This window comes from Peromyscus maniculatus, chromosome 12 (assembly GCF_049852395.1).
Source record: "Peromyscus maniculatus bairdii isolate BWxNUB_F1_BW_parent chromosome 12, HU_Pman_BW_mat_3.1, whole genome shotgun sequence".
Lineage (NCBI taxonomy): Eukaryota > Metazoa > Chordata > Mammalia > Rodentia > Cricetidae > Peromyscus > Peromyscus maniculatus.
In genome coordinates this window covers 8,027,501-8,050,532 of record NC_134863.1, presented here as the reverse complement: position 1 = coordinate 8,050,532, position 23,032 = coordinate 8,027,501, and the positions used below count along the sequence as shown (strand labels likewise).

Sequence of the window (23,032 nt, the reverse complement as noted above, 5' to 3'; positions counted from 1 at the left end):
TTTCTGGATTGTGAAGGCCACTTCAGGGATGGTGCCATATTGTCCTGGCCTCAGAAGATGCCTTTGGATAAAGCCATAACCACACTTGTTTTGGCAAGAATCAGTAGTCCTTTGTTTCGTGTCCTGTCTGTCCTGTTTGTCAGCAGTTGATTCGAGGATACTTTGTTGTCCAGTGGCTAACTTTTGCCACAATGAAAGTTAACTCCAATTGTAGTTTTTTCAATGCCCATATTTTCTCTGAAGTAGATTGGTACTGCCAGGAGCCGACATGTCTCATTGTTGTGACAAAAAAGAAAAATTTTCTAACTTATTAAAACATTTTAAATCCCATTTTCTGTAGATCTCTGAAGGGTTTGAAGATAACCTGTCTATCTAAAATATATCTATTCAATCTTGAAAACATACCTAATATGACTATAAGTTCTATTATAATGTCTAACTACTAACTTTCATTTCTTTATATCCTAATAGTTGGTAATAACAACATTCAAGGATCAGAAAATTGCATTACATTGTTAAATGAACAGTATAAGTACGATTAGAAATACACATATAGCATTTTCTAACAATACCAATTTCAATATATATAATTTGTATACAATATAAAACAATCCAATCCAATGTAAAGTATTTACATTTTTCTTTTCTTTTCTTTCTCTCTCTCTTTTTTTAAACAAGAACCTTAAATCTAATCTCCTTTGCTTAGCCGTTTTCCTAACCCTTGACAACAACTTGTAACCAACCCCCCTAATCAATGAAAATTATCTCAGACCCAAAACCCATTAAAAGACCAAAAAAAAAAAAACACCCGCCCCACACCCCCTCTTTGGGAATGTGGGTGTCATATTCTTGAAATTGCTTTCTGCTGGGTATGGGCGAAGGTATCTTTATCCTGAAAGAAAAATTTTAGGTTAATTGTCAAATTCTAGGAAAGGTAACTATATCCTTTGTTATCCAGTCTGTGTATAATGCCCAAGTTCAGGGTTTATCTCAAATCCTTATTCAAGTAGTCTTTGAGACTGGATCATCTCACCTAGCTCTCTCAAAATTTCTCTGAGCACTTTGTAGTTCAAAGCTGATCTGTAGATGATGTTTGTCAGCTTAGTGATATTATTATTGTCCACGTGGGAATTGTTGTTGTTGTGGGGCCCCATCTTCTTCCTGGAGACTTCAGTTGATGTTAGGCCTGGCCGTGATTTCCTGCAAAAAACTGATAAGAGACTCGAACACAAAGACATATATATGCAGCTAATTGAAGCCTTTTTTCTTTTTAGAATTAGTTAGTACTCTATATGACCATTCATATCTTAACAAAGTTTAAAAAATATATATCTATATATATTAATCTTGTAAATTTTGATATAAAATTCATACTTTAAGAAAAGTTTAAAGAATCAGAATAGAATCAAAGAGTTGAGATTATTAATAGAATAGTCCCTTAATTAATTTGGTTTTTCCCCTGTCCCATAACAGAAGATGGCTCTTTTCTTCTGGCATGATACAGGGAGTTTGCATTTTCCTTTTAACAACATGCTTGAGTTTAAAGAAGGAGAGAGCCATTCTCCAACTCCAAAGTCAGCTTTAAATTTTAATTGAACTGGGACTATTAGAAGACCAATAGTGTTAAATCTTTAAAGAAAAGCAGAAACAAACATTTAGGAAGACATAAAATTTTTTAGATGATATGCCCGTACGCCATTTCACTCTGTTTCTTGGGATAGACGATTTGTCCCTTTTCTTCAGTTGTCTCATTTGTCCAGTGTTCTTCAAATTCCTTAACCTTCATTCTCCTAAAAGAAAAAAACAAAAACCTTTCCCCAAGGTTTTTTGGGGATGTTCCTTTTTGGCAAGTTATTATCTGATTAAATCAAAAGCCATGTGTTACTGATATAAGTTAGTTTAAATTGGATGTTCATGCTAGTTGATGAACTATCACCTCTTCTAATTAAGAGGTCTCTCTTGTTCAAATCGAACCTTTATCAGTTTTGATGGTACCCACAGCTTATCTTCTCCTGTAGAAATAAAAGCAAAACCTCATTCCTAATGTAACACATATTCTGGTTTCTATTCTGAGGTTAGCACATCCTTAAAGTATATAGGCTGATTTAATTCTGTAGTCTTTTCTATTATCCAATGTCTCTCTGCAGCTGTTGTTCCTTTCTCATTGGCATTGAGAAAATTCAAAGTTAATAGAGCATTATTTCTGGGGGGGTTTGTTACCCCTTTCTGTTTATTTAGCATATCCTTTAGAGTTCTGTTTGATCTTTCTATAACTGCTTGACCTGTAGGATTATGTGGTATACCTGTAATATGGTTTATATTATAATAAGCAAAAAAACTGTTTTATTTAAACAGAGACATATGATGGAGCATTGTCAGTTTTGATTTGTGCAGGTATACCCATGATAGCCATAACTTCTAGCAAATGAGTGATTACAGAATCAGCTTTTTCAGAACTCAAAGCAGTTGCCCATTGAAATCCTGAATAAGTATGGATCATATTTCAATTTTCCAAATTCTGCAAAGTGAAACACGTCCATCTACCAGATTTCATTCCTCTGAGTACCCTTTGGGTTACATCCTGCTGGTAATGGCGTTTGATTGTAGAAGGAACAAGTAGGACATTTCTTTACTATTTCTTTGGCTTGTTGCCAGGTTATGGAAAAATCCTTTTTTAAACCTTTACTATTGACATGATGTTTTTTATGAAATTCTGAGGCCTCCAGCACATTTCCTATCAATAAATTATCAATCTCATAATTGCCTTGTGCTAGAGGGCCTGGCAGACCATTATGGGATCGAATGTGAGTTATATATAAAGGATGACTCCTTTTCCTGATTGTATCTTGTAATTGAATGAATAGTGAAGTTAATTCTGAAGCATCAGGGATAAATTCTGCAGTCTCAATATGTAATACTACTCTTTCAGCATACTGAGAGTCAGTTACTATGTTGAGAGGTTCTGAAAAATCCATTAATACCAACAGAATAGCATACAATTCTGATTTTTGAACTGAATTATAAGGACTTTGAACCACTTTACTTAAATTTTCTGATTTGTAACCTGCCTTTCCTTGTTTGTTGGCATCTGTATAAAATGTACGAACTCCAGATTCTTCTGCACAATTCGAGGCAAGATCCAATCAGCTCTCTTTATAAGATCAATTCTATTGCTTTTGGGATATTTGCTGCTAATTTCTCCCAAAAAAATTACTGCAAGCTTTTTGCCAAGGTTCACTTTCTGCCCATAATTTTTCAATGTCCTCCTTAGTTGAAGGTACGACAATTTCTGCTGGGTCTATTCCTGCTAATTGACGAAGTCTCAATTTTCCTTTCCAAATCAAATCAGAGATTTTTTCCACATAAGTTTTTAATTTTTTATTTGGTTTATTTGGTAAAAATATCCATTCCAATATAATATCTTCCCTCTGCATTAATATTCCTGTTGGGGAATGCCTAAAAGGTAAAATAACCAAAATGCAATCTAGCTTTGGATCAATACGATCTATGGACTTTTCTTTTCTATCAAGGCCAATTCTTTCTCAGCTTCAGGTGATAATTCTCTTGGACTATTTAAGTCCTTGTCATGGACTTTCTTTTCTACCAAGGCCAATTCTTTCTCAGCTTCAGGTGATAATTCTCTTGGACTATTTAAGTCCTTGTCACCTTCTAAGGTTTTCATGGACTTTCTTTTCTACCAAGGCCAATTCTTTCTCAGCTTCAGGTGATAATTCTTTTGGACTATTTAAGTCCTTGTCACCTTCTAAGGTTTTGAACAAATTATTTAGTTCATCATTTTTTACCCCAACAATAGTTCTTAGATGAGAAATGTCTCCAAATAATCTTTGAAAATCATTAAGAGTCTGTAGTCTATCTCTCCTAATTTGCACCTTTTGGGGTCTAATTTTTTGTAGCTCTATTTTATATCCTAAATAATTAATAGAATCTCCTCTTTAATTATAATTATGATTATAATTATACATAATATATTTTATTATATATTAATATAGAATTATAATTATACACTATAATAATTAATATAATTATAATTAAATTATAATTATAATTAATATAATCTCCTCTTTTCAGGAGCAATTTGTAATCCCCAGCAAGGCAAAATTTTCTTTACTTCTTCAAACATTCTTTCTAAAGTATCTGCATTTGAGTCAGCTAATAAAATATCATCCATATAATGATAAATTATAGATTTAGGAAATTTTTTATGTACTGCTTCCAATGGCTGTTGTACAAAATATTGGCACAGAGTTGGGCTATTCAGCATTCCCTGTGGGAGAACCCTCCACTGAAATCGTTTAACCAATTGAGATTTTTATAAGTAGGCACTGTGAAAGCAAATCTTTCTCTGTCTTTTTCTTGTAAGGGTATTGAAAAGAAACAGTCTTTTAAATAAATAACTATGAGAGGCCATCCTTTTGGTAACAGAGTAGGCAATGGAATTCCAGATTGTAGAGAGCCCATTGGCTGAATTACTTTGTTAATTGCTCTAAAGTCTGTTACCATTCTCCATTTACCAGATTTCTTTTAAATAACAAATACAGGAGAATTCCAAGGGCTGGTTGATTCTTCAATATGCTGAGCATTTAACTGTTCTTCTACCAGCTCTTCTAAAGCCTGGAGTTTCTCTGTTGTTAAAGGCCATTGCTGAACCCATACAGGCTTGTCTGTTGACCATTTTAAAGGTAGAGCTGTTGGTGTCTTTGGAAGATCATCAGTTGTTGTGCCCTGTTCTTGTATGACATGGATGGCTGTGAACACTCATTAGAATAATATCTTCTAATATTTCTCTCAGAAACATGTACTAGTTTATGATTTGTTTCTGAGATTGAAGGGATATTAATCTGAGTATTCCATTGTAACAAATCTCAACCCCACAGGTTCATAGCTATGTTAGCTATATATGGTTTTAATTTTCCTTTCTGTCCTTCTGGACCTATACATTCGAGCCATCTTGCACTCTGTTTCACTTGAGATAATGTCCCAATTCCTAACAGTTGAACGTTTACCACCTGAAGAAGCCAAGTTGGATGCCAAAATTCTGGTGCAATTATGGTAATGTCCGCACCTGTGTCTACCAGACCAGACAACAAAACACCATTTATTTTTATTGTTACTTTTGGTCTTTGTTCATAATAGAAGTTTGCCAAAAAATTTTCTTTATGTTTTTTCCTGAATTTCCTATTCTCTCTGTTTCATCATCCTGACCAACATGATTTATTCCAATAGGCATTTGGTTATTTAGTTGCTTTGAGTAGGGGTTTCCTCTACAACTGCAGGAAAGGTTTGAACTGGATTTACTGTGGGGGCCTGCCTGAGGCCCCTCTGGGAGTTTTCCAAAGCCCGAGGCAAAGGATTACCCTGTCTATCCCTTGTTGATCTACATTCGTTTGTCCAGTGTTTTCCTTTACCACACCTTCTGCATACTCCAGAAGGAAGGGACATTCTGTTGCCAGTGTTCCTTGAAGAAACATTATTTCTAGGAATGACCTGTTTACAGTCCCTTTTCAGATGTCCTTGCTTTCCATATTCAAAACATCTAACATTTCTCAAATCTTTTGAAATTGCTTCTCCTACCCACATATCATCATGGTCATAAGCCTCAACATTAACTATATCTCTAATCCAATCTTGCAAAGGTGCAGACGTTAGTGTAGACCCCCCAAATATGGTTCTGAGACACTTAGAGGGCCACTTTTGGCAGCCTGTTTGGCTACTATGTAACATTTAGACAAAGCTTGGCAAAACCAAACACTTTTAAATAATATTTCATTAGATATACATTAGTTTCTTGAGCCAGTCCTTCTAACTGTTACCAAAAGCAGATCAGTAACTCCAGTGATTTAAGTAGAAATGTGATTGAACTTTGACCTTAGAAGTCTTAGGAACTTAAACCTTTATAACCTGTACAGCCTTTCTAGCTTTGTCATTTTGGAAGCATCCAACCATCCTAGCCCTCGTATACAAATCCTTATTTATTAAAAGTACCTTTATGTTTTCATTTTTTAAGCATATTCTTTTACTTCCTGTTTTTTTCTTAAAATATGAGTCATTGTAACATTAACAAATAAATTTGCCATCTGTTGTGAGAATTTTCTCCATGGGAGATAAGCATGTTTATTCATCCTCATAAGGTTCCAAAGACAAACCAAAGGTCATTTTGCCACGCCGCATCCTGCGGAAGGAACCATGGAGGTTTGGGGCTTTGAGGGCATGGGCGAGGCTTTACTCACAGCAATGTGACCCCAAAGCAGGTGCACCAGAAAGTCTTCCCAGCATGGACGGTGAATTTCCCATGGCCACGGAAGTGGAGCTCCGGCTTCTTGTTCCTTCATATATTTAGGCTGTTTCAAATTCTTTACAGTATTTGACTTTTCTTTTCCCAGTAGTCTCGGCTTTCCCTGTTTCTAATTTGTCTTTTAAAATGTTATAATTCAATATTGCTGTTGGTTTCTTTTTAAAAATACATTTCCTGAAATTCCATATCAGTATTTTCTTCTTCCTCCATTTCTAGAAGATGTAACAAATGCATTGGAGTTATAGACAAATACAGTCTTCCAGACTTGTGTGGCAAAATCATAGGGCCAGCTGGATGGCTCAGTGGGTAAAGGTGCTTGCTGCCAAGACTGACAACCCGAGATCAATACCCAAGACCCACTTAGTGGAAGGAGAGAACTGACACCTGCAAGTTGTCCTCCGACTGCTAAACATGACATGTCCATGTACATGCACAATTAATTAATTAACTAATTAATTAATGTAATTGAATTGTAAGTAGTGTAATAGGATTGAATGAAAGAGTGCATTACTAAACCTCACTAAATCCCAATTTTCTTCAAAGCAGCATCAATACTACCTGCTCTGCCTACCTTGCATGGCTATTCTGGAAGCTCAAGTGAAATTAAAATATATGAAACGACTTTGGAAACACGGTTGTATACATATACAAAGATAAAAGTCATTTTCATTTGTAGCTCTTTTGAGAAATGTCTCTAAATGCACACCCAGGTAGGGAGCCTAAGTTACGCCAAACAAATAAGAGCTGGCTGTCACGCTTTGCTTCTCAAACGTGCAGACCGATGGTCAGAAGGGACTGTGTAGTGAAGCCCCGTGTGTCCAGTTTGGAGCGACTGAAGAAGGAAGGCCTTTTCATTGCTAGGTGACGGGTTTGCAAAGTTACATCCACATCTGGCAGCTGGCCTGAGACACGCAGCCCCATTGGCTCACTGTGCCTGAGACACGCAGCCCCATTGGCTCACTGTGCCTGAGACACGCAGCCCCATTGGCTCACTGTGCCTGAGACACGCAGCCCCATTGGCTCACTGTGCCTGAGACAAGCAGCCCCATTGGCTCACTGTGCCTGAGACAAGCAGCCCCATTGGCTCACTGTGCCTGAGACACGCAGCCCCATTGGCTCACTGTGCTTGAGACACGCAGCCCCATTGGCTCACTGTGCCTGAGACACGCAGCCCCATTGGCTCACTGTGCCTGAGACACGCAGCCCCATTGGCTCATTGTCTTACTATCAGAGTTCTGCTAGCATAATTTGGAATGCTTGCTGCTCCAGAGGATGGTGGTCCCTCCCCAGCCTCACTATTAAGTTGTTTTCATTCATTACTTGTTTCGTGTTCTCTAGAACTACCCGGTAAGTTTAGAGCATCTTCCACTTGAGGCATAGTAGGGACAATTTGGTTTAAGGGCTCTTTACCAAGTTAAAAATGTTTTGTACGATTTCTCTGATAGATATGGTCCCCAGCGAGGTGTTCCAAAGATTGCTGTCATACCTTAATGTTCACAGACTAAAAAGACCTGAGAGATCCTTGTAGTTCATTTCCTTTGGTTTGCAGAAGAGGACATTGTGGCACAGAGTGGTTGTAAGTTGCCCAGGGCCAAGTCACTTGTGACCCAGCTGGCTGCCTGCTGTTGGCACTTCTTTCCAATCATTAAACTGCAGTGGCTGAGGTCATAAACGTGAGGGGTATTAAACAGTATCACACAGCCTATAAAAGCCTTAGCAAAGCAAATGTGTACGCTAACTAGAGATGAACTTATCTTGATTTTGACAGAGAAAAATGCAAATCTTAATTATGTTTAAAGGCACTTGAGAGTTTCCTGAGGAACTTCCGGCAGCGTGTGCTCTCTTGTCCTCTTTCTCCTTTCCTGTATAGAAGGATGAGGGAGAAAGAAGTCATCAAGCTGGGCAGTCGGGAGGCAGAGGCAGGCGGATCTCTGTGAATTCCAGGCCAGAGTGAGTTCCAGGATAACCAGGGCTACACAGAGAAACCCTGTCTCAAACAACAACAACAACAACAAAACCCAAAGGCATCCATCTGGCCTGATCTGTATAACTATCTAAGGAGTCGCATGTCTAGTGGGGAAAAGACCCAGTTCTCTGTGTGACTCGAGGGCTGTGGCATGGCACTGCTCCCAGGCCTGTGAGTGGCAATGTGGCAGAGGCTGGAGTAGAGCCTTGCCATGTGCCAGTCAGACTGAAAGGTTGCCTGGCCTCCCTGCTTCCTGGAAGGACTTTGTATCTGAAGGGAATTTGCAACCTTTTGTCCTGTGAAATTAATCACTGGAAACTTCAGGGCCACCCTTTGCTCTGTAAGGGCTGGGGCAGGGGTTAATGGAAAGGGCAGAACACTAATTGACTGTGATGAGAGATGCTGATAGAGCAGGCCGTGAGAGGCTTTGAGGCATTTGTCCTGGCTTGGTTGTTAGACAAAGAAGCACTAGAAACAGTGTGATACCAAGCAGCGCTTTCCAGGAATTACCAAAATGCCTAACAGAGAAGCAACATCTTCAAATGTGCAAACCTATGGATTAGCCATTTAAAGTTTCTCAGCCTCTGCAATCACAAAGGCACCCTCCCACCCAAACTTCACACCAGACAGCACTTCCCTCCAAAGACAGATGGTCAGCCCGTTATTCCCTGGAGGCAGAAGGATTAAGCTCCCTGCCCGCATTATACCTCACTGTTCTTCGCATCTCTGTCATGGCTGTGCGTACTCCGTCGTCATTCCAGACTGAAGCGTTTGCTCTTGTTTCCTCACAGACCCAACCGTCTTTCTTACCTGGCTAGACCTCAGTTCTGAAGAACAGATCCTGGTTCTCGTTTGGTGCTTTTTAAACAATAACATGTCGGGAATATAAAAAGCAACACGGCGTCAGCTTTCCACGTGCATGCGACTGTTGGCTGTGCAAACACTCAGGAAAGGCTCGTTGAATTCCGACTTTTTCCTGCCATCCTCCCATCTTTTGCAGATTGTGAGGAATCTTAAATCATTTTTTCCCTGGGGTGTCTTGTCTCAGGGTCAGTGCAAATAGACTAATATTTATGAAACTTAGGGTGAACAGTGGTGCTCATAGTAGATAGTTACACTTGTTGATAGTCATTTGGACTCAGAGGTGGTCGGGACTTCTTTCTTTTTAGAACACTAAACATTTAAATAAAGCAATGGAAGACAGATATGGTCATGTGCACCGACACTCAAGATGCTAAGCATGAGCTAAACAGTTTAAGGACAGTCTAGGCCACTTAGTGGGCCTCTCTCCCTTTTAAAATGCAGTGAAACAATAAAGGCCTGTGGTCTGCCTTCCACAGCCCTGAGTCCACCGTCTGTAAAAACAGGATGGCTGTTTCTGGACTGAGCATGCACAGAGATCTCTGTCATTGATCTCCACACAGTGACCCATGACAATGATGTAGATTGCACTCACATTATATTAGGCATTATAAGCAGCCTAGAGAATGTTTAAAGTACAGAGGACTGCCTACTTTCTAGGCCAGTATGTCTTCATTTTGTGTTAGCAGCTTCTCGGGGGCCCTCAAACCAATCCCTGTATATACTGAAAGACAACCATACTGCTCACGAGAATGCAGCTCTTGTTTTTCATGGCCAGGGAAGTTGGTTATCCACACTTACTCCTGCATCCTTTAGCTATCATCTGTTGAGTGCAGAGTGGCTTATAGAAGATGGGGCTCTGAAGAAAAGGTGCTGTTAGGTCGAGGGAGGGATGAGAAGATTGTTTCCATGTGTGTCAGTGTGAGGAAAGACACTGGAAATGATCAAACTCAAGAGAGGAATGGTGCTCATACTAAAGTGAGTCCCTGTGTGGCTCTGCTGGCTTCGTCATGGTTCTGCCTCCCTAACGCCCTTCTCTCCATGTCAGCGTGGTTCCTTCTTCGTTCTGTGTCAGTTGCCTTTCCTTAATAGTGTTCCCTGCCTTCTGACCACTCGGCACTGGTGCCTCCCTCGGCTCTTCTGCCCTGACATGTAGCAGCTGGTCCTCTGCCGTTGACTCCAGCCAGCCAGGGCTCCGTCCACTCTATACTCTAAATGACTCCAGCCAGCCAGGGCTCCGTCCACTCTATACTCTAAATGACTCCAGCCAGCCAGGGCTCCATCTGCTCTATACTCTAAATGACTCCAGCCAGCCAGGGCTCCGTCCGCTCTATACTCTAAATGACTCCAGCCAGCCAGGGCTCCGTCCGCTCTATACTCTAAATGACTCCAGCCAGCCAGGGCTCCGTCCGTTCTCTACTCTAAATGACTCCAGCCAGCCAGGGCTCCGTCCGTTCTCTACTCTAAATGACTCCAGCCAGCCAGGGCTCCGTCTGCTCTATACTCTAAATGACTCCAGCCAGCCAGGGCTCCGTCCGCTCTATACTCTAAATGACTCCAGCCAGCCAGGGCTCCATCTGCTCTATACTCTAAATGACTCCAGCCAGCCAGGGATCCGTCCGTTCTCTACTCTAAATGACTCCAGCCAGCCAGGGATCCGTCCGTTCTCTACTCTAAATGACTCCAGCCAGCCAGGGATCCGTCCGTTCTCTACTCTAAATGACTCCAGCCAGCCAGGGCTCCGTCCGCTCTATACTCTGAACGTCTTAGATATTCTTTGCATCCTCTCTGAGCTCGCTTGTTTTCCATGCTCTACCTCCCTCTTTACTACTCTTAAACAGAATCGTCTTCTCTCTGTCAGAAGGACAGACACCCTGTCACCCACCTTCCCCACCCTGCTGTTTCTCCCTCTCGCCACATGGCCTTGTGATTCTTTGTGTGTCTGTGCGTTCATACGGGCCTCTCTTGACTGATGCTCTTTCTTCCTTTGTTCGTGTTGAACAGCAAGCTTCCTTTTGTACTTCAGAAACCTACACCTGTCCTTTAGAGAGGGTCTCACACTACCCAGTCACTGTTTATCTGTGTGTCCTCCTCTAGTCGATCCAGAGCAGGGATACACTGTTTTGTTCATACCAAGCCAACGCCATTGATGATTAACAAAATATTTGTTAAATTGGTAAATGAGTAAGTAGAAATATGTTGTAAGTGACCTCTTTCCTCACTGAAAAGGGAACGTTTTGCTCTAGTCTTGTGACTTGGATGGCAAATCTGAGGGGTGCCTTTCTCAGAGGACAGCAGTTAGAACTAATGTGGAGACCTTGAATCTTTCGGAAGACAAGACAGGTCTAAGCTGTAAGTATTCAAAGAGCATGCCAAGATGACCAAAAACAAGCAAGAAGTGGCTGTCTAAGCACTCCTTATTGTATTCTTTTCCTTCCAAGAGGGAACACAGGTCTCATTAAGGCTGTTTTTCTCACAACCTGTAATTTTCTGGTTATCTTGATAAATTTAATTCTCAGAAGTTTTCTTTATTATCTCCTTATATTCTTCTGTCTTTTTCCTTGCCCAATCCATCTTTAAAAGTATCATATTTTGTGAAATTATCTGAGTCAGCTAAGCTCTTAGCTTGCAGGGAGAGACAGAAGGGCGTAATCAACCACTAGGGCAGCGCGTTCAGGGGCTGTGTGTGGTTACGTAAGTGTCCTCACGCAAAAAACGCTTAGCCTTCTTCTGAAGCTAACATCTCACCGCTACTTCCCATTCTACTGTAAAGAATGTCGCCATTTTCTTGTCAAGAAATGTACTTACGAGTTGGCCAGAAGTGGGTGAAACATCCCTAAAGCTGTCGTTTCTTCTCTTGAGTTTATTTGCCTTGTGCTGTCTGGATCCTAACCCCCCTCCAGTTGTGCGTGGAACTTCTCTTTATAATTTAACAAATCTAGGACTTCGAATAGGAGGGGCCTATGTCCTGCTGTCGCTGTGGAAAGCCAGACAGAGCTGTGTCTTGCTGCTGTAGCAGAGGCCCTTTCTGAACTCAGAGCTGCCCTCTGCTTGGTACCTTCTATGGATGGCTGCCCTGATAGATGAAATCTCCTAGGGGAGCCGTATGAATCAGCCCTCTGTCCATTACCATGTAGCGAGATTGTAATTTATAGCTCCAGATGGCGGCTTCCCACCTCATCACTCCCTACTTATTTCAGCAGAGATGTTAGCTATTAAATTGCCTCTGTCTTTTAACAATAATCTGTACTGTTTGCAAACAATGTTATACAAATGTTCCTATTTATCAAAATACTGTTTTAAATGAAGTTTCATCAGAATGTGAGGAAGATTATGCATTATAGAAATAAATAGGCTTTTAAGGGGGGTTTTAACTTTGGAAATTAAATATGTAGGCACAAATTCTGGTCATATTCCTGAATTTTGTTGGAGAGGGATGTCAGCTCATCTTGGGTGGGTGTTTCCAATGCTGAGGTCTTTGGGGCACGTTCTATCACTGATAAATTACAGGCTCAGCCTCTTGGCTAATCATTAAAGCTGATGGGCCTATCTCCTACATAAGAACCGAGGTTCTTACCAGAGAGCATAACCTTTGTTTTTAGCTGCTCAGTGTTGTTGAGAGCTCACATAGGAAAAATAACAGTTGAGGGATTTTCTAACGGGCTGTGGCTTGTGCCCTATTGGATTTAATCAGGCCTTCAAAGAGGTGCTGACTCTGAATCTCTTACTGTGTACTGCTTTTCTGGAACTTTGGAATGTCACCTGGTCAGGAGAGGTAACTGGGAAACATGCACTGTATTTGAGGGGTATCGTGTGGCTCTATTATCTTTCTCATTTGGGGTACATCTGTGTAAAGAGAATCTCTTGGATGATTGAAATGTTTTATTGTGTCTTTACTCTTATCCATAGAAAGCTCTGGTCCAAATCTGTGAGCCATTTATACACGTTGCTAGCACACTATTTTTTTTTATTTTTTTTCTATTTATTTTTACTTCATTTTTTTAAAAAATTATTTATATTTTTCTTAACTTCTTTTTACACCATGCATATTTTTGTTGGCAGTTTCAAATTCTATTTAAGTCTATGTGTCTTCCCCTAATGTTTATTTTTAATTTAAATATTTTTCAGAAGCCAAGCTTATTTTATTCTGTCTCATAATAAAATCATGATATTATCACCATTAAACATTAGTATTTATTTGTAGATTTTGAACTCTGAAGATCATAAAACTGCACAATGTGAAATGCAGACAGCATTTATTAGCCAGGATGTAGGGGCCAGATGATGTCTGGAAGTCTTACTGTGTAATTTAATCCTGGTGCTGTGTTTTTTGGCTTCATTGGCCTCTGAGTGTGCATATATAATTAAGTGCACATGTGTAAAAAGCATGGGCCTGATAGGAAGGAGAGAGAAAGAGATCATTAGCAGAGATTAGATTTGTCTTTCCAGCTGGGCAGTGTGCCTCTGAATTCCAAGGGCTTTCCCCAGTGTGAATTATTAGGCTGACTCAGCTGCTGCTCAGTTCCCCTCTGACTGGAGTGCATTTACTATGCTGTTAAGCTGTGCCCCAGGAGGCAGGGTATCCTGAGGTACCAGATATATCTTATGCATGCAAAGAGAATGCAGAACCTGTGGTACAGAGCCTGCGCAGGTCAAAAATTGAATGGCAAAGTGAAAAGTTTGTGCTAACTTTACATACATACATACATACATACATACATACATACATACATACGTGCAGCTTTGGGAATGATTAGTAGACTGAAATAATTCCTGTCTCGCTAAAACAAATGGTAATTAATCAAAAGAGTTCAGTTCAAATCAGTTGAGACTATCTACCAATCTGCTACTGCTCTGAAATTCTGAAGACTAATGAATCAACTCCAGTCTGAATCTGGTGTTGTGTCAGTCTTCTTGATTGATGAGGTTCCTTGGCGGTGATGGCACATTGAGAGTTATGAAATCGTGAACCCTTTTAGTATAGCATGTTATATCACAACAGGACTATAGTCTTACCTATTAATTGGTGGAACAGAAATTATAGCTGCAGTAAGTGATCTGTTTTAGTATTCTCATTGACAATTAAGGCCACATATATTATACTACTGTAATTTTAAAAGGCTTGGTGAAGTGATGGATATATTAATTGTGGTCATTTTTATAGTGTACATAAATAACAAAACACCACATTGTACACTTTTTGCTTGCCAGTTTATTTTATCAGAAGTATGACTTTTGCTGTAACCCAATGACACTGGAAAGCAAAGGGGGCATGGTGTCTTCCCCTGATGTTTACCAAAACAGACCAGCATACTGGTAGATGCCAGTTTATCCACTGACAGTCAGGAGGATACATGCAGTGCACAGATAATGCAGACCCTGTAGCTAAAGGATTAGTTTAAATCTCTTCCAAAGTCATACGCAGCTTTTTCTGAGTCTGTTAACAAGTGTCCATGTCATCGTATCTGAGCTTGGTGTCCTCCGTCCTTCCTCGCCTTCCTAAGTACTGATGAGTAGGACCACAGCGGGAAGACCAAGGCAACCAGACAACTGCAGGGTCATCACTGCTCATCTCTCAGGACTGTAAAGGCCAACCACAGTGCCCAGGTGCTCTCTGCTGCCCAGCAGCAGCAGCAGCAGCAACCTCTGCCACACTTATACTAGGTAAATAGTAGACTAAATGATGCATCCATTTAAGACTGAGTAAATAGATAAGTTGAGAATGTAATATTTACCCTATTAGTCAAGACTTTTTATGCAGAGGATAAGTATGAAGCACAAAATATTAAGAAGACACTGAGTCTCTCTGCCACTAAGACTGACCTAGCAGGACTGGGAAGTAAGTTCTCTCTGAGGCAGGAGGACAGCACAAGAGTGGACATTCATGCAGGCCTTATACTTGAACCTGAGTTGCATTACATTGACAGGTTATGGAAATGGAATAAATTACCATTAAAGATTAGGACTGGCAATCAGCTTGACTATAGTATAAACTGTGCAGTTGTACCAGGTCCCATGCTTGCTTAGTTTAATATCCTGTTGCCCCTTCATGAAATCCTTGAGAAGTTCTTAGACAGGAGTTGTTTCTTCTTCTTCTTCTTCTTCTTCTTCTTCTTCTTCTTCTTCTTCTTCTTCTTCTTCTTCTTCTTCTTCTTCTTCTTCTTCTTCTTCTTCTTCTTCTTCTTCTCTCCTCCTCCTCCTCCTCCTCCTCCTCCTCCTCCTCCTCCTCCTCCTCCTCCACCCCCCCTCCTCCTCCTCCTCCTCCACCCCCCCTCCTCCTCCTCCTCCTCCACCCCCCCCTCCTCCTCCTCCTTATTCTAATTTAAAAAAGTTTTTTTTAAGCCAGGCTTGGTGACATATGCCTTTAATGCCAGTACTTGGGAGGCAGAAACAAGGAGAAGTCTGAGTTGGAGGCCAGCCTGAACTGCAGAGGAAGTTCCAGGACAGCCAGGGCTACACAGAGAAACCCTATCTTACACACACACAAAAAAATTATAATGTAGTTGTATCATCCTTCCTTCCCTGTCCTCCCTCCAGCCCCCCCCCCCCATGTACTTCCCTTGCTCTCTTTCAAATTTGTGGTCTCTTTTTCTTTAGTTGTTGTTGGTGGTGGTGGTAGTGGTGGTGGTGGTGCTTGTAGTGGTGTGTGTGTGTGTGTGTGTGTGTGTGTGTGTGTGTGTGTGTGTACAAGTGCACATTCCTAAATACATAAATACAACCTACTCAGTGTATATAATGTTATCTGTAGACATATGTTTCCAGGACTGACCGTTTGGTATTGGATAACCAGTTAGTGTGCTTTTCACTGGGGAGGACTTTTTCTCAGCCTTCAGCATCCCTTACTTGCCTGTAGTTCTGTGTGTAGGGCTGAGGTGTCCTGAGCTTTCCTCCTTCCATGTTGGCATGTCTACTGTTGTTGTCCTTGCTCAGGTCATGCTTAAGCAGCTGTGTTGGTGAGACTTCTTGGGGGTAGCTTCTGACATTCCTAGGAAACAATCTCACAGCAAATGTTCCTCTGGCTCTTATGACTTTTGTACCACCACCCCCTTCTACGATGATCTGTGAGCCTTAGGTGCTAGAGTTGTGTTATAGGGGTGCCAGTTGGAACTGGGCTCCCCAACTCTGTATTTTGATTTGTTGTGATTTTCTGTAACAGTCTTTACCTCTTGCAAAGAGAAGTTCCCTTGATGAGGGATGTGGACTGCACTATCTGTGGGTTTGAGGACGAATATTTAGGATGAAGTTAGGGGATTCTGCTGGTTTGGTAGAGTAGGTTCTACTCCAAGATCCATGACTACGCCAGCCCTGGGTAGGTGGCTGGGCTCCAGTACCAGGCTTGATTTTCTTCTTGTTGTGCAGGTCTGAAGTGCACTTAGAGAGCTGTTGGTTACCGCCAAAGTGTGTGTGCCACTACCGCACCCTTTGGGTTGCTGTGTCGTGCTGGTGCTTGTGGTTCATAGGCATCATTCTAGGGAAGACTCTTAGCTATTTCCCGTCAGTGGAAGTCTGCATGGCACTTTCTGGTACCGTGAAAGTGAATCCTCAGGGAAGAGACTTCCAGGTCAGAGCCAGCTTGGGTCCTCTGGGTCCCATGTCCAAAGTGCACAGTCTCTTGAGCAATAGAGATTTAGTTTCCCTCTGGGGCACTACCAAGGGCAATAGCAATGGCCTGTAATGTTTTGGGAGTCTCTTGGACAATCCTGACCAACAACTCAAAAGAGGCCTTCTCATGTTTGGTATTAGGGTTTTGTTAGATGGTCTTTGACTCTCAGAGGAAACGTTATCAGCCCAGATGAGAAAATTTCATTTAAACTATATATGTATATTTATATGCCAACCTATGTGTGATGCAGGTGTTTTAGGTAGGTAGTCAGTACTAGTATTCCTTTCGCCTCTTTCAGACACCCTTAGGTTATTTTCCCCTCCTCCCTCCCTGTTCTGTACTTCCTTCTTCCTCCTCCCTGTTTAGAACCCTGACATCTTCTGTACTTCCCTCTTCCTCCCTGTTTAGAACCCCACATCTTCTGTACTTCCCTCTTCCTCCCAGTTTAGGACCCCGACATCTTCTGTACTTCCCTCTTCCTCCTCCCTGTTTAGAACCCCAACATCTTCTGTACTTCCCTCTTCCTCCCTGTTTAGAACCCCACATCTTCTGTACTTCCCTCTTCCTCCTCCCTGTTTAGAACCCTGACATCTTCTGTACTTCCCTCTTCCTCCTCCCTGTTTAGAACCCCAACATCTTCTGTACTTCCCTCTTCCTCCCTGTTTAGAACCCGACATCTTCTGTACTTCCCTCTTCCTCCCAGTTTAGAACCCCGACATCTTCTGTACTTCCCTCTTCCTCCCAGTTTAGAACCCCGACATCTTCTGTACTTCCCTCTTCCTCCCTGTTTAGAACCCCACATCTTCTGTACTTCCCTCTTCCTCCTCCCTGTTTAGAACCCCGACATCTTCTGTACTTCCCTCTTCCTCCCTGTTTAGAACCCCGACATCTTCTGTACTTCCCTCTTCCTCCCTGTTTAGAACCCGACATCTTCTGTACTTCCCTCTTCCTCCCTGTTTAGAACCCCACATCTTCTGTACTTCCCTCTTCCTCCTCCCTGTTTAGGACCCGACATCTTCTGTTCTTCCCTCTTCCTCCTCCCCATTTAGAACCCGACATTTCCCCCTTTCCTCCATCAGATTGCTTGTCCTGTGCTATTCCTCTCTCTCTTGCTCCCCCACCTCCTCCCCAAAGTGTCCCTTTTTATTTTCCTGGTTTCTTCATTTACCCCAGGTTATAAACTCACGTCTGAGGATTTGGAGCTAGGACTTTCAGGTGAGACAGAACATGTGACATCTGTCTTTCTGGGTCTGGGTTACCTCACTTGTTACACTCTATTCTGGCTCATCTCTTTACCTGAAATTTTCATGATACAATTTTTCTTTATAGCTGATATTATTCCCTAGTGTATATGTACCACATTTTCAGTGTCTGTATGTCAGTTGGAGGACATTTAGATTGTTTCTGTTTCCTAGCTACTGTGAATAGAGCAGCAGTGAACATGCCTGAGCAAGTATCTTATCTGTGAAGTAGATGTTGAATCCTTCAGGCATATGCCAAGGAGTGGTATAGCTCAGTCATATGGTAGATTTCTTTTTAGCTTGCTGAGGAATCTCCACATTGATTTCCATAGTGCCTGGACCACTTTGCAATCCCAGCAACAGTGAATGAGGGACTCCCTTTCCCCCACATTCTCTCCAGCATTTGTTGTTGGTTGTTTTGTTGATTTCTGCCATTATGACTCAAGGGAAATCAAATCTCAGAGTAGTTTTGGTTTGCATTTCCCTAATTGTAAGTGGCAATGAACATTTTTGAGATATCTCTTAGCTATCTATCTATCTATCTATCTATCTATCTATCTATCTATCTATCTATCTATCTATCTATCATCTGTCCATCCATCTATCCATCCACCCATCCATCCATCTATCTATTTTAATTATCTATATAAATTCTGTTTAGATCCCAGGCCCAGTTTTTTGCATAGGTCATTGATTGGTATTTGTACTCTTTGCTTGCTTCCTTTCTTCCTTCTTTCCTCCCTCCCTCCCTCCTTCCTTTCCTTTCCTTTCCTTTCCTTTCCTTTCCTTTCCTTTCCTTTCCTTTCCTTTCCTTTCCTTTCCTTTCCTTTCCTTTCCTTTCCTTTCCTCTTTCCTTTCCTTTCCTCTTTCCTTTCGTTTCTTTTCTCTTTTGTTCTTTATATGTTCCGGATGTTAACCCTCTGTCAAATGAATAGCTGACAAAGATTCTCTCCCATTCTGTGGGCTTCCTCTTCACCTGACTGAATATTTCTTTAGCTGTAAAGAAACCTTTTTAGTTTTATGCGATCCCACTTGTCAATTGTTGGCCTTAATTCTTGGGTAAATAGAGTTCTATTCAGCAAGCCTTTGCTACACCTATATCATGTAGGATACTGCTTGTATTTTCTTCTAGCAACTTCCATGTTTCACATTTAGGCCTTTGATCCATTTCGAGTTTGTTTTCTTGCAAGATGATAGATCTACAGGTCTACTTTCTTCTGCAGGTGAACAGCCACTTTCCCAGAACCATTTCTTAAAGATGCTTTCTTTTCTATAGCTTATGACTTGGCGTCTTTGTCAAATATTAAATGGCTGAAATTCTATGTGTTCATGTTTGGGTCTTTGATTTTGTTCCATTGGTCTACATGCCTATCTTTGTGCCAGACCATATTGGTTCTGTTACCGTGGCTCTGTGACGTATCTTGAGATCTGGAGTTGTAATCCCTCTGGCATTATTCTCTTTGATCAGGATTGTTTTGGCTATCTGGGGTCTTTTGTGAATCCATAGGAGGGCAGTGTTTTCTATTTCTGTGATGACTAGGAAAGGCATTTTGATTGGGGTTGCATTGAATCTATGAATGGCTTCTGGTAAAATGTTCATTTACAGAATATTGATTCTACTAATCCATGAGCATGGGATATTTTTCCTTTTTCTTTTTTTTTTAAATGAGAATTGCCATTTATTCCTGAAGTTGCCAAAAACCATCATCAATGATGTCTTTCCATTCTCTAATGTCTTTTCCTATCTCTTTCTTCAGAGGATTAAAGTTTTCATGTAGAGGTCCTCCACTTCCTTGGCTAGGTTTATTCTTGACTATTATATTTTTTTTTTTGAGGCTACTGTGAATGAGACTGTGTCCACAATCTCCTCTGTGTTTTTGTTGTTGGTGTAAAGAAAAGCTATTGATTTGGGCAAACTGATTCTGCCACATTGCTTCATTTGCTTATCATTTCTAGAAGTTTTCTGGTAGGATGTTTGAGATCTCTCATGTATAGTATGAGAAATACTAAGGTCCTCTCTTTCTATTGGTTAATTACGCTAAGGATCTATCAATGCAGTTTATCTTCTTAAATAACCAGCTCTTAGATGTGTTGACTCATTGTATATACACCTGCAAATGGGGATAGTTTGACTTCTTCTTTTCCTATTGGGGGTCTTCTTAATTTCTTTGTCTTGTCTTACTGTTCTAGCTGGTGCTTTGAGCACAGCATTGAAAAAGAGTGGGCATTGGCAGTGGTGGCGCAGGTCTTTAACCCCAGCACTCAGGAGGCAGACCTCCATGAGTTCGAGGCCAGCCTGGTCTACAGAGCAAGCTCCAGAACAGGCTCCAAAGCTACACAGAGAAACCCTGTCTCAAAAAAACAAAAACAAAAGAGAAAGAAAGAAAAGGAGTGGGGATAATGAAGATCCCTGTCATACCTCTGACTTCAGTGGTATTACTCAAGCTTTTCTCCAGGCGTGGAGTTGGCTGTGAGTTTTTCATATATATCTTTTGTTATGTTGAGATATGTTCCCTCTAGTCCTATTATCTCTAGGACTTCTATTATGAAGGCATGTTGGATTTTGTCAAATCTATTGAGATGATTATGTGTTTTTTTTAAACCTTTAAGTCAATTTATATGGTATAGGGTATATTACATTTATTGATTTGAGTTTGTTGAAGCATCCCTGTGTCTCATAGATGAAGCCAACTTTATCATGGTGGATAATCTTTTTGATGTATGTCTGTATTCTGTTTGCAAGTATTTTATTATTTCTTTATTTAATATTTTTATTTTATAATTAATTTAATTTTACATATTAGCCACGGATTCCCCTGTCCTCCCTCCTCCCAACCCCCACAAGTATTTTATTAATCCATGTTCATCAGGGATACTGGCCTGTAATTTTCTTTTTCTGTCATATCTCTACCTGGTTTTGATATTAGAGTGATACTGGCTTCATAGAAGGAGTTTGAGAGTTCTCACTGTTTCTGGTTTGTTTTGTAATAGTTTAAGGATTGGCTGCTGATCTTCTTTGAAAGCCTGGTAGAATTCTGCTGTGAATCCATTTGCCCTAGAGGTTTGTTTGGATGGAAGGCTTTACAACAAACAAACAAACTGGAGCTGACTTTGTAGCCTAGGCTGGCCTGGAACCTGTGGCAGTCCTCCTGCCCTAGCTTCTGGAATGTTGGGATTCCGATTCTTAAAATCTATAACCTTGACTGCTATAACCTTGACTGTGTAAACTCTCACCAATTTTATCCTCTCAATGTATGGTTACTAATTTTCATTTAGAAGTAGCCAGAGGCAATTCTGTCTCAAGAGGTATTAAATGATCCCACGTACAAAATTAATTATAATGTACACATAAGTAAACAACTTACAAGCGTAAGACATGATTGCATTTTAGCAAAGCCTGCCAGGTCCACTGAAATGGACTTGGACCTGTGAAAGGCATCTTGGGAAAGTTTATGAAGAACATCCTGTCCTTGTGAGCCAAGTCTGCTGCCGTACCCTAATAGTCTGAGGTGGGTGGGGGTTGCCCTTGCATTGGAGTATGCAGACCTTTCCATTTTATCTTTTTAATGAGTTTGTAGTATTGTATGGGTTTTGCACTTTTTTCTGTTTTCTCTTAAAATCATTTGGGATTCCCCCATGCTGTTCTATGCTATACCTTCTTAAGTTCATAATTTAGGTGTAATAGCAGAGATTCCTTGTTTTGTTTTGAGACAGGGTTTCTCTGTGTAGCTCTGGCCGTCTTGGAAATTGCTTTGTAGACCAGGCTGGCCTCAAACCCACAGAGATCTGCCTGGCTCTGCCTCTGAGTGCAGGGATTAAAGGTGTGAGCTACCACTGCCCAGCTCAGGATTTTCTTAATAGTGTGTCTGTAACTGGTAAGTGGCAGAGCCAGGCATCAGATGTAGCCTTTCTGACTGGAAACAGCCTGCTTTCCAATCATAGTATAGGACATGGAGGATTCTCGTCACAAGTGTAGACTGATTAGTGACAGTCCTGGAAGTAATGGTAGATTACCTACTTATGAAAGTCACTCATGGGCCACCAAGATGATTCAGAAGGTAAAAATGCTTACCTGAGTTCCATCCACGCAATCCACACAGAGGAAGGCGAGAACTAACCTCTGAAAAAGGGTCCTCCAACTCCACACATGCGCTGTCCAGGTACACCCACACATATACTTAGATGCACAGAAACAAACAAATAAATATGTTTTGAGGAAGGAAGTCACTCAGAATGTTCTTCTTGGACAGTTGACTAACATGTTGGAAATCACCAGGACTCTAGCAATGAAACAGAAAGCAACATTCTCTCGTTAATCTGCGACAAATGAGCAGTGCCATGTGAAGCATAGTGCTTTGCCCACCTTAGGGTTATAGCATGGGATGTTGAAGACCTGCCAGTGAAGGAAAGAAGCTGGCATTCATAAAACCATTGAACACAAGTTTTTGAATTCTAAATTTCAAGAACATCTAGTGAAATATGAAAATATAGGGGCAGTTTCTAAGTATTACTTTTAAAATTTAAACATGAATTTATTATTCATAGGAGTGTGTATGTATGTTCACATGTGTGCATGTGTGTGTGTAAGAGTGTGTGTGTATGTGTGTGTTCATGTGGGTGCACATGTGTTGTGTGTATGTGTAGGCTAGAATTTAGTGTCATTCCTCAGGCACTGTCTACCACGTTTTAAATTGAATTATAGTTGTGTCATTTTTCCCTTTTCCCGTGTCTCTCTCTAAACCTCTCATGTACCACCCCGAGCCTCTCTCTCAAGTTCATGTCCTCTTTTTCTTTGCATACATATACACATACACTGAAAGGATAAGAAGGAAGGATGAAGTGGGTACCTTTCGGCGGGCCCTTCCCTTCCAAGGTGTGCCACTAAGCAAACACGCCACGCACAACAGAGTCAGTGCAAGAGGTTTATCGGGGGAGGGGAGAATGAAAGCGTGAAAGGCCCTGTTGGAGTGGGGATATGAGAGATGCAGGCAGACAGACAGGCAGAAAGACAGGGGAGAAATGAGGAAGAAGAGCGGCAAGAGAGGAGC

General features: G+C 41.0%; 1 protein-coding gene across 6 annotated transcripts in view; it reads left to right on the top strand.

The window, feature by feature from the left end:
• The window catches only part of Map3k13 (mitogen-activated protein kinase kinase kinase 13), a 194,283-nt gene that overhangs the window by 80,570 nt on the left and 90,681 nt on the right, over positions 1 to 23,032 (top strand). Inside the window, exon 1 of one of the 6 annotated variants that reach the window (XM_006987730.4) lies at positions 10,891 to 11,492. The exons of 4 other annotated variants lie outside the window; for them this stretch is intronic. The gene's annotated coding sequence lies outside the window, so the exon portion shown is untranslated. Of the gene's footprint in view, positions 1 to 10,890; positions 11,493 to 12,109; positions 12,916 to 23,032 lie in introns of those variants that run through there. One more of the 6 variants, XM_076548540.1, reaches the window with a different exon arrangement.